We start from the raw sequence: 15,594 nt of genomic DNA, 5'->3' as shown, positions 1-15,594 counted from the left end.
TGTCACTGGCCTAGACTGAGGGTGTTGTGAACTCGGGGATTCTTCCGATGGTTGGGAAGAGGAACCACAACTGAGCTGGAAAAGGCAGTGCCGTAACTAGGCATTTTAGCGCTGTGTGCGAGAAACGACAGTGGCGCCCTTCCCCCCATGAAAGATTGGGGTAGTGCGTGCCGCAGGTGCGCAAAAAATTTCTAGGGGCGTGGCTTCACGGGGAAGGGGCGTGGCCACAAAATAATAGCAATTCATACTACGGTGCACAGTAGTCTACATTATTCAAATTACGCTGCACAGTAGCGCCACTACACCAGGTAGAGCCCCTTTTATACATTACAGCAGACAGTGTCCCCCTTTTTACACATTGCGGCAGCCAGTCCCCCTTTTTACACATTGCAGCAGCCAGTCTCCCTTTTTACACATTGCGGCAGCCAGGACCCCTTCTTACACATTGCGGCAGCCAGGCCCCCTTTTTACACATTGTGGCAGATAGACCCTTTTTACACATTGCGGCAGCCAGTCCCCCTTTTTACACATTGCGGCAGATAGACCCTTTTTACACATTGCGGCAGCCAGTCCCCCTTTTTACACATTACAGCAGCCAATCTCCCTTTTAACACATTGCGGCAGCCGGTCCTCCTTTTTACATATTGCGGCAGCCAGGACCCCTTTTTACACATTGCGGCAGCCAGGCCCCCTTTTTACACATTGCAGCAGCCAGTCCCATTTTTTACACATTGCGGCAGCCAGTCCCATTTTACACATTGCGGCAGCCAGTCCCTCTTTTTACACATTGCAGCAGCCAGTCCCCCTTTTTACACATTGCAGCAGCCAGTCCCCCTTTTTACACATTGCAGCAGCCAGTCCCATTTTTTACACATTGCGGCAGCCAGTCCCATTTTACACATTGCGGCAGCCAGTCCCATTTTTTACACATTGCGGCAACCAGTCCCATTTTACACATTGCGGCAGCCAGTCCCATTTTACACATTGCGGCAGCCAGTCCCATTTTTTACACATAGCGGCAGCCAGTCCCATTTTACACATTGCGGCAGCCAGTCCCATTTTTTACACATTGCGGCAGCCAGTCCCATTTTTTACACATTGCGGCAGCCAGTCCCATTTTTTACACATTGCGGCAGCCAGTCCCAATTTTTACACATTGCAGCAGCCAGTCCCATTTTTTACACATTGCAGCATCCAGTCCCATTTTACACATTGCGGCAGCCAGTCCCATTTTTTACACATTGCGGCAGCTAGTCCCATTTTATACACATTGCGGCAGCCAGTCCCATTTTTTACACATTGCAGCAGCCAGTCCCATTTTTTACACATTGCAGCAGGCGGTGTCCGAGAGAGAGAGAGAGAGAGAGAGAGAGGGGGGATATACTTACCTTCTCCCCGCTGACAGGCTCCTCGTGCAGCTTCCTCGGTGCAGGCAGTGAGGTGAGAAGAAGGAGGAGAGAGGGGGAGCAGGGAGCCGCAGCAGCGCTATGTTATTGGTAGTAAGCGCCGCTGCAGCATCCCCCTCTCCTTCCGTATTGGCTGCCCAGCAGCCAATACGGAAGGAGAGGGGGATGCTGCAGCGGTGCTTCCTACCAATAACATAGCGCTGCTGCGGCTCCCTGCTCCCCCTCCCTCCTCCTTCTCCGCTGCCCGGCGGCGACGCTGATGTCTTCTATCTTCACAGCGCGGCGCACGGCGCAGAGACTTAGAGGCGGCATGTAATGAGTCAATTTGACTCATTACATGCCGCTGGCTGTGCGCCCTCAGGGCAACTGCGCTGTGTGCCAAGCCCACTTGGCACACACGTAGTTACGGCCCTGGGAAAAGGGGAGGCCTAATATAGGATTTCCTCATACAGGACGCTGACAGTGAAGTTTGATTAAATATTAAAGAGATTTATTGCAGAGGAAAACAACTTAAAGTCAAATGCCAAAAAGGAATAAAGGAGGGAAATGTCCAGACCCACTGAAGGGTTTTGTGAGCAGTATTAGAGATGCTGGTAATTGAAGAAACTGTGGGTGATGTTTAAAACTCACTGATAACTTGTGAAACTTATAAATGAAGATTAATATCACAGATGGTTGAAGAACTTGTGAGCGGTGACAGAGACGCTGATGATGTGAAGAACTGAAGTGCAAGGGTCCAAGACGCTGTTTGATTTGTGGGACTTGTAAACGGTGACTGAGACGCTGGTGATGTGAGGAACTGAAGTGCAGGGGTTTTAGACGCTGTTGGTTTGTAGAACTTGAGAACGGAGACTGAGACACTGGTGATGTGAGGAACTGAAGTGCAGGGGTTTTAGACGCTGTTGGTTTGTAGAACTTGAGAACGGAGACTGAGACGCTGGTGATGTGAGGAACTGAAGTGCAGGGGTTTAAGACGCTGTTGATTCTCAGAACTTGAGAACGATGGTTTAGGCCCGCAGCCACGCTGATTCCTAGGAGCACTGGTGACTGGACCGCAGAGAGATATACCGGCCGCTGAGTACACTGGAACCGGTGCAGCGAACTGGCAGCTGGAAATGCCGGAGACACTGGAGTACAACTGCAGAGATCCTTGCCGGGTACAAGAGCGCTGGCATCTACGTCAGGGAAAGATGATACTCAGGCACTGAAGCTCTGTCCGGCATCTGACTTTGAATCTCCCGCCAGCGCTGGATTGGCGGAGCAGTCTGATGACGTCACCTGCCCACCATCCACGTGATGCCGGGTGTCATGGCGGCGCCCATGCCCCGGAGAACCGCTGGGAGCCGCGCCAGCCAGACGCCGGAGCCCGTGGCCCACCGAAGGCAAAGGCCGCAACACCGACCAGCAGACACGCAGGGGTAAGCACGGCGAACGCCGCCTCTGATGTGTGACAGACGCTTACGCACGTTACACCACAGAGGAGACGCTTACGCACGTTACACCACAGAGGAGCCGCTTACGTAAGTTACACAACAGAGGAGACGCTTACGCACTTTACACCACAGAGGAGACGCTTACGCACGTTACACCACAGAGGAGACGCTTACGCACGTTACACCACAGAGGAGACGCTTACGCACGTTACACCACAGAGGAGACGCTTACGCACGTTACACCACAGAGGAGCCGCTTACGTAAGTTACACAACAGAGGAGACGCTTACGCACTTTACACCACAGAGGAGACGCTTACGCACGTTACACCACAGAGGAGACGCTTACGCACGTTACACCACAGAGGAGACGCTTACGCACGTTACACCACAGAGGAGACGCTTACGCACGTTACACCACAGAGGAGCCGCTTACGTAAGTTACACAACAGAGGAGACGCTTACGCACGTTACACCACAGAGGAGACGCTTACGCACGTTACACCACAGAGGAGACGCTTACGCACGTTACACCACAGAGGAGACGCTTACGCACGTTACACCACAGAGGAGACGCTTACGCACGTTACACCACAGAGGAGACGCTTACGCACGTTACACCACAGAGGAGACGCTTACGCACGTTACACCACAGAGGAGACGCTTATGCACGTTACACCACAGAGGAGACGCTTACGCACGTTACACCACAGAGGAGACGCTTACGCACGTTACACCACAGAGGAGACGCTTACACACGTTACACCACAGAAGAACCACATTCCATGCCATGGTAGAAGTAGTTATATAAACAATGCATGGAAGGCACAATCTCATTACAGCTATATTACAGACATCGCTATATACTGTACAAAAAGTAAAATCACATATTCCCGCTCAGGCTAACAATATTGTATTTGGCAATAACGAGGCCTTTGTGCAGATCACACCTTACAGATACCCAGGTGTGTAATTAGTTAAAAGCAGAACACAACATAAAATGTGGTCCATCATAAACTTGCTGAGTGAGTGAAGGGGAACGTCAATTGGGGGCCGTCCAGTCCTTCACATATCTGCACTAGGTAGATCAGCAGACATTATCCCCCAGCAAAGGGTGGGAGGTTGTCTCGCAGTGCTGACGGGATAAGCGTCTGCTTCACTTAGATAAAGAGTGCTGAAGGAATCCGGGAACCGGAAGTAAGAACAAAACGCTTGTGTTTTTTTTAAAACTGTTTATTTTTCTTCTGTCTTGCGTATATACGCACGCATACATATATATATCTGCATTTCTTTTCCATCTATGTATTTCATTTTTCGTATATCACTATCCTGTTTGCCAGTTTTATAGTTGAAAGAAAAGTGCTAAAAGAGACTTGCTGTTATTTCATAGTTTAAGAATAGAGGTAATAGTTAAAAGTGTAAGACAAACACACAGGTTTGCCTGGGAGATAAGGCAAAGCCAGTGGGGTACGCGGTAGATGATCAGGGATCGTTTACATTGATAAAAGTATATTGTGTTACGGTGGATCTTTGTTTTGCGTACACGTGTCTCTAACAAAGACTAGCGTACGCAATCCAAAGGCCGACGCACGCAGCGTTCATTACGCAACGTAGCGTCCGGTTACGCCCACGTAGCTCAAGTCACGATAAGCGATAATTAGCGCAAAGCGGTAGATAACGCGACGCGGTAAATAACGCAAGTCTATTTTTGGAAATCTGAAATTTAGTTTAACAGATCCTGCTCCTAATTGGTAACACAGCTGGGCTAAAGAAAATTTCTGCGCAGAAAGTGTACATGTGTTGAGTGAGTGTGTTTTTATTACATAAGTTTATATAACTTAGAGGTTGAACCAAAAAGAAATCGGGTAGGACATACGTGTAAGTGACATATACGGTGGCTAAGGAGGCATCCTTGGTTAAATAAAATATGAGCATTAGAGTATAGCGGACCAGTATACAAGACCAGGAGGTCAGACCAGGAGGTCGTACAGAACAAGACCAGGAGGTCATAAGGAGACAAAGAAGGTCTGCTATAAAGGTACAAGAAGCACAACCCCGGGGGTTGGTGCTAAAACCCATATAGGCCATTGGAAGCTCTGGCTGAAGGAATTCGCAGCCGCAATTTTCGATTCCATTGATCTCTCAGTACATAACAGGTAGTGCTTATGTACTGAACGATTGTACCGCACGTAATTGTGTGCAGTAGTTAGTAATCTGACCTAATACCATTAGAGTAAAGTGGTCACAAACGCTATTTGTACATTCTGACGTGATTTGTGTAATTTTTTATTTTTAAAGGGAAGTTCGCTGGTCACTCAGGAACTATCTAACAACCCCACCTTTACTGGAAAGAGTAAGTGTCCTGCGGGTAACCCTCATATGTTCCAGTAAACAGAAGGTTTTTTGGTAGGGCCCTGTATCGAGTACGCCAGCACCATATCGGTGTGATCAGGTCGTATTGGTCGAGGTGGGCGAGTGAGTGGGGTACTCGGTAAACCGCCACCGCCGGCCTATTTTGAATAATTTGGTTTGCTGTAAGGGTTCGCTGAAGACCGTGATATAAAGATCAAAGGAGTAGTAAGCAACACCTGCAGATTATGGGGGCCAGTTGTTCAGGTAGGGGGCGATCAACCTCGGTTCGGGTTGATTCAGAAGACCGTCCAGTAGGATCGGCCAGGTACATAATGTGTGAGAAACATGGAAGTCACACAGAAGTTTTATGTGATGAATGGGAAAGAATGACTGTACATGATGGGGAGAAGTTCCCAAATATAGACAGCTTTAGCCCAAAAGTGTTACAAAATTTAAGGAGGAGGATATGTCTCATTGAACCAACAAAGAGACGAAGTAAACATTATGATTATTTGCAGTTATGGCAACAGGAAGGTGAATTACAAAGAGAGTCAATTGACTTTTCTGACTCTTATCTTGAGAAGAGAGACATGGCATCAGGGAGGATTGTGGTTGCGGAGAAAAGCACAAGGTTGAACAATAAAAACGCTCTTAGCAACTGTAGTATAGATCATAAGAATAAGTGTAATAAATGTAACAATGATTATTGTAATGTTGTTGAATGTACAACTATTAACCTATGCAAGTTGCACCCCATGTCAAACTTTCCCCAGGAATACAAACAAGAAAGTGAGCCCAGAACAATGTCGGCACCTCTTCCAGAAGCCATCCTACAAGACATCCAGGTGGACACGATCAAATCGGTAAAGGCAATAATCAAACCCCCTAACGGAGGGTCAGGTGAGGTCGTGTCCACAGGTACGTACAATGTTTTATATCACGCACAAACAAATGTACCCCATATTGTAAGACCAAAACAAGGTGATGTAGCTGAGTTCGATCCGGTCAGGGTGATTGCAGTCCCCAATGGGAAGACTGGCGATCAGGGAACCATTCCCGTCAAGGACAGTGCAATGCGCCATCCCTGGTCCCGGACAGAATTGAGATCAATCATATCTGATTACCCAGATCCTAGGAAAGATCTAACTGTATGATCAAAGATTCACAGAAGGTATATCAACTCCCTAGACAACGACATAATCATGGTATCCAAGGAATCAGGTAGGTACAGGGAAAGCGGTTGATGGTGATGAGCATCCAAGCGTTTGAGGAGGCATCAAATCAGCCAAGACCCCAGTTCACTGACACTTGGAGAAAGCCAAGGATCTGTTACCATTGTAGAAGAGAAGGGCATTATGCCAACAACTGTAATAACCCACATAAAGTTAGACCCCCTAGACCAAGAAATGAGCAAAATTACAACACACACCATTATAATCAGAGATCAGATAGGAGGAATTTTGAGCCACACCCATGATAGGTAGTCAAGAAAGATGAGCATACGACGGATGGTAAGCCTGAGGTAACGGTTAACAAAGTGGGAGGTCATTCACTGAAGACACAGGAATGACCAGGTGAAAAGTTGTAAATGTATTTGTGAAAAATGTTTTTTTTTTCTCTCTCTCTCTATCCCCATCTCTGACGAGTAGTGGTAAGAATTCACACATTGCATATCCACTTGGTCCTTGCAGAAGTCTACCAAACCCCAGCATGACCTCCGCCACAATGTATTTCTGGCCAGATACAGACAGTGGAGTAATGCAGGTGCTGGTGGGGAGGGACTGCTCAAGGAGACCATTAGACACATAGATATGACAGCCTAATAAGTCTGACAATGTTTTTCTAAGGCTAACAATGTTTTCTTAATGTTGACAATGTTTAAAAAAAATGTTTTGTTTCTCTTTTCTTATTGATGGTTATTGTCGAGTTATGTAATGTATATATGCACATGAATTGTTCTCTATCTCTTTTGTTTTTTTTGTGTTTTCTCTCTCTTCTCACTCATGTTTCCATGGTTTAAAGATGCTATGTCACCCCTCAGTTGGACCAATGGTAATGCCAGATTTTTGCTCCTTACAGAAAGATCGTCGGTTAGGAAGGGAATATTGCATCACCAGAATGTTCGTTTGGAAGACTGAGAGACAGCACCTTTGAGAGGACAGCAGAACAACAAGAACAACAAGACGAGAGAACTTATTATCGTAACAAGTTCTCTCCCCCTCAAACTGTTTTCTTATACCCCCTTTACAAATTTCTCCTTTTCTCCTCCTGTAAGATGGACTTGCCCCAAGAGACTGTGATATGGATTTTCCCGTTAACCATGATGTTGACCAGAGCAGTCTGTTTCGGTGAGAGTACCAGTGAGGTCGAGAAAGGATCCAGAAAGGTCCTGATGACTGAGACGGAGGTGTAAATTTCCAATAGCAACCCAATCACCAAGCAAAGGCGAGTACCGGGCACGATCTAACAACCATGTTATCTGTAAACATTTTCTTTGAAGGATTGTTAGTTAAAAAGAAAACTGTATCTGTAGGCTCTGTAACTATAATGCCAATCCAGTTTTAATATCCATATGGACCGGCATCCATTGAGTGACTATCACTCCTTAGTGGGTAACGTATTAAACCAAACAGATTGTTGGGTATGCTCTCAAGTACCTCAGGGTCATAGCAAATCAGGGCTAGTACCATTTCCTTTAACGTTAGGGGAGGTACTTGAGCTAAGTGGTGGGAGACCGGTGGACCGGAGGTTTAACATCTCCAGCCCTCCTAGTTTGAAGCTCCACCAATACCATGTGGATAGGTCCCTCTTATGTTTCAACATCTCCAATCCTCGAAAGCCGGGAAATTGGGAAGTGTCATGGAGCAACTTAACCATGACCTTCTCGCATAGAGCAGATAGAATGCCTACAGATACAGAGCTTGTACGCCACATAGCCAGTAGAGGAAAATCTTTCCGGTATAGATACACCCTAGGAAATAGAATTACTAGAGTTGGAGAAGTATCACCAGGATACTGTGCACATATCGTACAGTCTGATACGTGCATTAAGCAGATGGAATAATTAGGGTCAGGAGAATTCACCTGGAAGGTGTGTAATATGGTAATGTCCTTCTCTGTCCCATATGTTCTCCCCGATGATGCATATTTCATATGCGGGAGAAAGGCGTACAAGTGGCTTGCCCCAAACTCTGAAGGATTGTGTTATATTGGAAAAGTATTGCCTGAAGTGATGACTGTTACACATGACAAAATGAAGGACATACACCGTGGTGCCCAAGCTCCTTATACTCACACTCATTACGAGCACCGAGTTAAAAGACAACTGTCAGAAAGGTTAGAGCATCCGGCCTCTGATCTTATCCATGAATCCACCGGGATTCAGGTTCTGGTAGGGTTAGATTTCACTCGCACCGCTCGAGGAGTGATGAATTATAGATACATTTCCGCACTCGCCAATTTGTTAGATAATATCACTGAAATGTATGATGACACGTTCAGATACACTGGAAGAGAACTTCAAGCTTATAAAACAGAACTAGTTCAGCATAGGATGGTTCTTAATTATCTTACAGCAGTAACAGGCGGATATTGTGTTACATTGGCAACACAGTACGGTATAAAGTGTTGCACGTATATCACAAATAGCACCGAGGATCCGGTAGAGGTCATAGACCAAAAGATGGACGATATTCTCCAATTAAAGTGGGAATTTCGCCGAAAACACAATCTCACCCTTGCTGCTGTAGGTAATGAGCTGACTAGTTGGGTGTCATGGTTGAACCCGCGAAATTGGTTCTCCGGTTTGGGAGACTGGGCTCAAGGAGTCATAATGGATGTTGGAAAGTTTCTACTATGTATCTTAGGTGTTGTTATATTTATTGGATTGATATTTAGATGCGGGCAGGCTTTAATGAGGTGCAAACAAAGTACAAGAGTGATGAGTTTGAGGAGTGAGGAAACTGTAATTAACCTGGATTTGATTTATGACCCAATGATAGAAACCATGATGTGATGAAAATGCGATTATAAGGTCCGTTTCTTTCACCTGTTTTTCTGCTTTTCACCAAGGTACAAAGACCCCCTTGGACGAGGAAGTTGACGAGACGCTATACAGACAACAGACAAGCACCAAAGATGAAGTTTTGACAACCTATGATATGGACACTTGATGAACTTTGCCATGGATCCCCAGTTTCCCTAGTATTTTTAAACTCACGCTAGCCCAACATTTTTGTAAATCTGATGGCACTGACAAAGCTATTTGCTCATGCCCAAGGAGCAATACAGCGCAAAGAAGACGACTCTCAACAGATACCGAACAAAACTTCAACAACAGATGTACATTTCCCTGACATAGAATACCACCGCATTTACCGTAATTATGTCTTTTCTTCATTTCTACAACCCTCAGGTAATGACACACATAGTCGATAGGGAATACAGGCACAGATATCAGCAACCACATACTTCCCCCATTCATGTATCATCAACTAAAATGTGCATCCCCATTTTGTTACAACTGAAAGCCGAAATGAGCTCGGTAAAGTTTGACAGCCCATCCACAGACCTGTACCACGGGATAAGAAGGAATTCAAATGTATACTTCGCAATACCTCGAAGCTTGATTTACCACACGTACGGCACGATGATACATGACCCTCCAAACATGGACTCATACACACATGCTTCTGCTTTCTCACTAGGTCATACCCTCTTCACACCTGCTCCACTCTTCTTCCTTACCCCACCATGGAAATCAATTAACCCCTGACTTACATTTTTCTCCTTTTGAAATGTTTTAGAAGGTGGCAGTTATTATTGACTGCCAAAGGGTGGACTGTCAAAGTCAGAAAAATGTTTCTATACACATTGCCATATTTGCACCTCACCCTGGTACGCGCTGCGCATGCGTGCGCTTTCCCGTGAAGGCGCATACCCGCTACTGTGTGCACTCGCTCGCACTCGGTATGCGTATTTACGGTAAAGAGTATGTAGTCGTAGCGTGCGACTCATTCGTTACACATTTTTATAAATAATGTATTTTATAGATCATGGTCCCTTTGATAGATTCTGAAAGTTTGGTTAATATAGAATGTCCCTGAACGGAGGGATCCCTCTTTGTATTGTGCGAAGGGTCTAACAGGAGTCATACAGTGGTGTTTGGTACCCATCGGAAGAGTATTTAAATAGCAATATTCCGGTGTTGGTTTGGAGCGGATTAATCGCTCGTGCGAATAGTTATGGACATAAGAAGTTATGTCCATTTATTATTATTTGTTCTTACTTAGTCATGCACCTGAACAGTGGAGACAGGTATCAGTGGGTCTCAAATGGCTCTTTGACCTCAGAGATCCCCCAAACAATAGTTTGCATGTTGGGAGGGCCTCATAACTTTACATGCATAAGGTAAGCAGTGGAATAGTAATTGAAGATCAATTGTACTCCAAATCAGTATCTTTCCCGCAGACGGAGTACAATAGTCTTTAATTACACTGAGCTTTGAGACTCAATGAGGAGGGCCAACACCTGTGTTTTCGAATGGATTAGGGTTTGTATCCAGGAGAATGAGGGCTGAGATGTCATTGTCTCAACTGAAAGTGGACATCATGAATATAGAACAAAACCCAAACAGGATTCTGTTTTGTATTCGTCAAACAATAGCTCTCCAGAAGACAGGAATGTGTTGGTCATCACCCATTGTGTTGCATAACCAAGGCCACTGATACAACACAGCCCACCTGTATGAATCAACCTATGACCTTTGTTATAATGCGAAGCCGAATTCCTGCGTCCAATGGACAATGAGATTGTAGGGACCATTGGATTGCATTGTGTGAGTAGCATAAAAGACGGGCCTGTGGCATCCAGCTGGGACTTCTCATCAAACGGTTCTCATTGCTGATAATCGGGAAGCTGGCTGTCCAGAAGCGCTTGCGATCGTTACCCTTGTGCGTAAGTTTCTCTCCGTAATCATTGTCTTTCTGTGAGCCATTTCTCTCATCTCTCTCCCTATCTCTCTCTCTCTCTCTCTCTCTCCGTCTCTCTCCATCTCTCTCTCTCTCTCTCTCCGTCTCTCTCTCTCTCTCCCTTCTCTTTTCTCTCGTATTTTCCCTTGATTAGTATTGTATTGTATTGTATTTCTTGTATAGTTATTTGGTTAGGAAGTCTCTGTTATATTGTAGTGTATCATTTGTACTGTGATTCTTTTTGCAAGTATAATAGTCATAATACAGATAATAGGCTTTGGACCCTAAACAAGTATCTGTGTATTTTCTCATAGTGTTAAGTGTTCACAGAGCGTCGGTGACGCTCAAGCAGCTTTGTAGTTAATCAGGTTACACCAGGTTGCACTTACACATTGTCTCTACATAAAGGTATACTGTGTATCTCATTGTTAAAGGTATAGATATCAAGGTATAGCGTTGTGAGCGTCTGCGCCGCTGGTGATCTCCTCGTGGTCTCGAGCGTCTGCTACGCCATAGCGGATCATTACGTTAGTCAACAGCCAATAGCGTGCCTGCCTGTGATCTCTGGGCCGTGAGCGAACGTGACGCTTGAGCGTCTCGCCTACGGCTAAGCGATCGTTACGCAACTAGCGTACCCTTACGGTACTTCTTAAGTAAACAGCGTACAGTGTTCTTAGACCTCATAAAGGGTTGTTTATACGATAAAAGAATTTAGCATTGTCATGATTAAAATAATATAAAGGCTAAAGGAGATACATATGACACAGAATATGTGTCATAAGTATCTTCTTCGTATTATTTCAATCATTGATGACAGGGGAGGCCCTGCCTCCCCTGACTGCACGTCCCTGCTGGAAGGAGGGTTAGAAATAGGCTGTGTGTGTGGTGGGGGGTGGTTAGGGTTAGGCACTAGAAGGAGGGTTAGGAATAGGCTGTGTGTGTGGTGGGAGGGTGGTTAGGGTTAGGCACTAGAAGGAGGGTTAGGAATAGGCTGTGTGTGTGGTGGGAGGGTGGTTAGGGTTAGGCACTAGTAGGAGGGTTAGGAATAGGGTGTGTGTGTGTGTGTGTGTGTGTGTGTGTGTGTGTGTGTGTGTGTGTGTGTGTGTGTGTGGTGGGGGGTGGTTAGGGTTAGGCACTAGAAGGAGGGTTAGGAATAGGCTGTGTGTGTGTGGTGGGGGGTGGTTAGGGTTAGGCACTAGAAGGAGGGTTAGGAATAGGCTGTGTGTGTGGTGGGAGGGTGGTTAGGGTTAGGCACTAGTAGGAGGGTTAGGAATAGGCTGTGTGTGTGTGTGTGTGTGTGTGTGTGTGTGTGTGTGTGTGTGTGTGGTGGGGGGTGGTTAGGGTTAGGCACTAGAAGGAGGGTTAGGAATAGGCTGTGTGTGTGTGGTGGGGGGTGGTTAGGGTTAGGCACTAGAAGGAGGGGTAGGAATAGGCTGTGTGTGTGGTGGGGGTGGTTAGGGTTAGGCACTAGAAGGAGGGTTAGGAATAGGCTGTGTGTGTGTGTGTGTGTGTGTGTGTGTGTGTGTGTGTGTGTGTGTGTGTGTGTGTGTGTGTGTGTGTGTGGTGGGGGGTGGTTAGGGTTAGGCACTGGAAGGAGGGTTAGGAATAGGCTGTGTGTGTGTGTGGGGGGGGGGGGGGTTAGGGTTAGGCACTGGAAGGAGGGTTAGGAATAGGCTGTGTGTGTGTGGGGGGGGGGGTTAGGGTTAGGCACTGGAAGGAGGGTTAGGAATAGGCTGTGTGTGTGTGGTGGGGGGTGGTTAGGGTTAGGCACTAGAAGGAGGGTAAGGAATAGGCTGTGTGTGTGTGTGTGGTGGGGGTGGTTAGGTAATAGAGGGAGGGTTAGGAATAGGCTGTTTGTGTGTGGGGGGGGTGGTTAGGGTTAGGCACTGGAAGGAGGGTTAGGAATAGGCTGTGTGTGTGGGGGGGGTGGTGGTTAGGGTTAGGCACTGGAAGGAGGGTTAGGAATAGGCTGTGTGTGTGTGGTGGGGGGGTAGTTAGGGTTAGGCACTAGAAGGAGGGTAAGGAATAGGCTGTGTGTGTGTGTGGTGGGGGGTGGTTAGGGTCAGGCACTAGAAGGAGGGTTAGGAATAGTGTGTGTGTGTGTGTGTGTGTGGGGGGGGTGGTTAGGGTTAGGCACTGGAAGGAGGGTTAGGAATAGGCTGTGTGTGTGTGTGTGGGGCGTGGTTAGGGTTAGGCACTGGAAGGAGGGTTAGGAATAGGCTGTGTGTGTGTGTGGTGGGGGGTGGTTAGGGTTAGGCACTAGAAGGAGGGTTAGGAATAGGCTGTGTGTGTGTGGGGGGGTGTGGTTAGGGTTAGGCACTAGAAGGAGGGTAAGGAATAGGCTGTGTGTGTGTGTGTGTGTGTGTGTGTGTGTGTGGTGGGGGGTGGTTAGGGTCAGGCACTAGAAGGAGGGTTAGGAATAGGCTGTGTGTGTGTGGGGGGGGGTGGTTAGGGTTAGGCACTGGAAGGAGGGTTAGGAATAGGCTGTGTGTGTGTGTGGGGGAGGGGGGTTAGGGTTAGGCACTGGAAGGAGGGTTAGGAATAGGCTGTGTGTGTGTGTGGTGGGGGGTGGTTAGGGTTAGGCACTAGAAGGAGGGTTAGGAATAGGCTGTGTGTGTGTGTGGTGGGGGGTGGTTAGGGTTAGGCACTAGAGGGAGGGTTAGGAATAGGCTGTGTGTGTGTGTGGTGGGGGGTGGTTAGGGTTAGGCACTGGAAGGAGGGTTAGGAATAGGCTGTGTGTGTGGTGGGGGGTGGTTAGGGTTAAGCACTAGAGGGAGGGTTAGGAATAGGCTGTGTGTGTGTGGTGGGGGGTGGTTAGAGTTAGGCACTGAAAGGAAGGTTAGGGATAGGCTGTGTGTGTGGTGGGGGGTGGTTAGGGTTAGGCACTAGAAGGAGAGTTAGGAATAGGCTGTGTGTGTGGTGGGGGGGTGGTTAGGGTTAGGCACTAGAAGGAGGGTTAGGAATAGGCTGTGTGTGTGTGTGTGTGTGTGTGTGTGTGTGTGTGTGTGTGTGTGTGTGTGTGGTGGGGGGTGGTTAGGGTTAGGCACTAGAAGGAGGGTTAGGAATAGGCTGTGTGTGTGGTGGGGGGTGGTTAGGGTTAGGCACTGGAAGGAGGGTTAGGAATAGGCTGTGTGTGTGGTGGGGGGTGGTTAGGGTTAAGCACTAGAGGGAGGGTTAGGAATAGGCTGTGTGTGTGTGTGGTGGGGGGTGGTTAGAGTTAGGCACTGGAAGGAAGGTTAGGGATAGGCTGTGTGTGTGGTGGGGGGTGGTTAGGGTTAGGCACTAGAAGGAGAGTTAGGAATAGGCTGTGTGTGTGGCGGGGGTGGTTAGGGTTAAGCACTAGAGGGAGGGTTAGGAATAGGCTGTGTGTGTGGTGGGGGGTGGTTAGAGTTAGGCACTGGAAGGAAGGTTAGGGATAGGCTGTGTGTGTGGTGGGGGGGTGGTTAGGGTTAGGCACTAGAAGGAGAGTTAGGAATAGGCTGTGTGTGTGGTGGGGGTGGTTAGGGTTAGGCACTGGAAGGAAGGTTAGGGATAGGGTGTGTGTGTGTGTGTGTGTGTGTGTGTGTGTGTGTGTGTGTGTGTGTGTGTGTGTGTGTGTGTGTGTGGTGGGAGGGTGGTTAGGCTTAGGCAGTAGAAGGAGGGTTAGGAATAGGCTGTGTGTGTGTGTGGTGTGGGGTGGTTAGGGTTAGGCACTAGAAGGAGGGTTAGGAATAGGCTGTGTGTGTGTGTGTGTGTGTGGAGAGGGGGTGGTGGTTAGGGTTAGGCACTAGAAGGAGGGTTAGGAATAGGCTGTGTGTGTGTGTGTGTGTGTGTGTGTGTGTGTGTGTGTGTGTGTGTGTGGTGGGGGTGGTTAGGGTTAGGCACTAGAGGGAGGGTTAGGAATAGGGTGTGTGTGTGTGTGTGTGTGTGTGTGTGTGTGTGTGTGTGTGTGTGTGTGTGTGTGTGGTGGGGGGTGGTTAGGGTTAGGCACTGGAAGGAGGGTTAGGAATAGGCTGTGTGTGTGTGGTGGGGGGGTGGTTAGGGTTAGGCACTAGAGGGAGGGTTAGGAATAGGCTGTGTGTGTGTGTGTGTGTGTGTGTGTGTGTGTGTGTGTGTGTGTGTGTGTGTGTGTGTGTGTGTGTGGTGGGGGGTGGTTAGGGTTAGGCACTAGAAGGAGGGTTAGGAATAGGCTGTGTGTGTGTGGTGGGGGGTGGTTAGGGTTAGGCACTAGAAGGAGGGTTAGGAATAGGCTGTGTGTGTGGTGGGGGCTGGATAGGGTTAGGCACTGGAAGGAGGGTTAGGAATAGGCTGTGTTTGTGGTGGGGGGTGGTTAGGGTTAGGCACTGGAAGGAGGGTTAGGAATAGGCTGTGTGTGTGGTTGTGGGGGGTGGTTAGGGTTAGGCACTAGAAGGAGGGTTAGGAATAGGGTGTGTGTGTGTGTGTGTGTGTGTGTGTG

Source organism: Pseudophryne corroboree, chromosome 5, assembly GCF_028390025.1.
Source record: "Pseudophryne corroboree isolate aPseCor3 chromosome 5, aPseCor3.hap2, whole genome shotgun sequence".
NCBI classification, from domain to species: domain Eukaryota; kingdom Metazoa; phylum Chordata; class Amphibia; order Anura; family Myobatrachidae; genus Pseudophryne; species Pseudophryne corroboree.
This window is presented reverse-complemented; position numbering follows the sequence as displayed.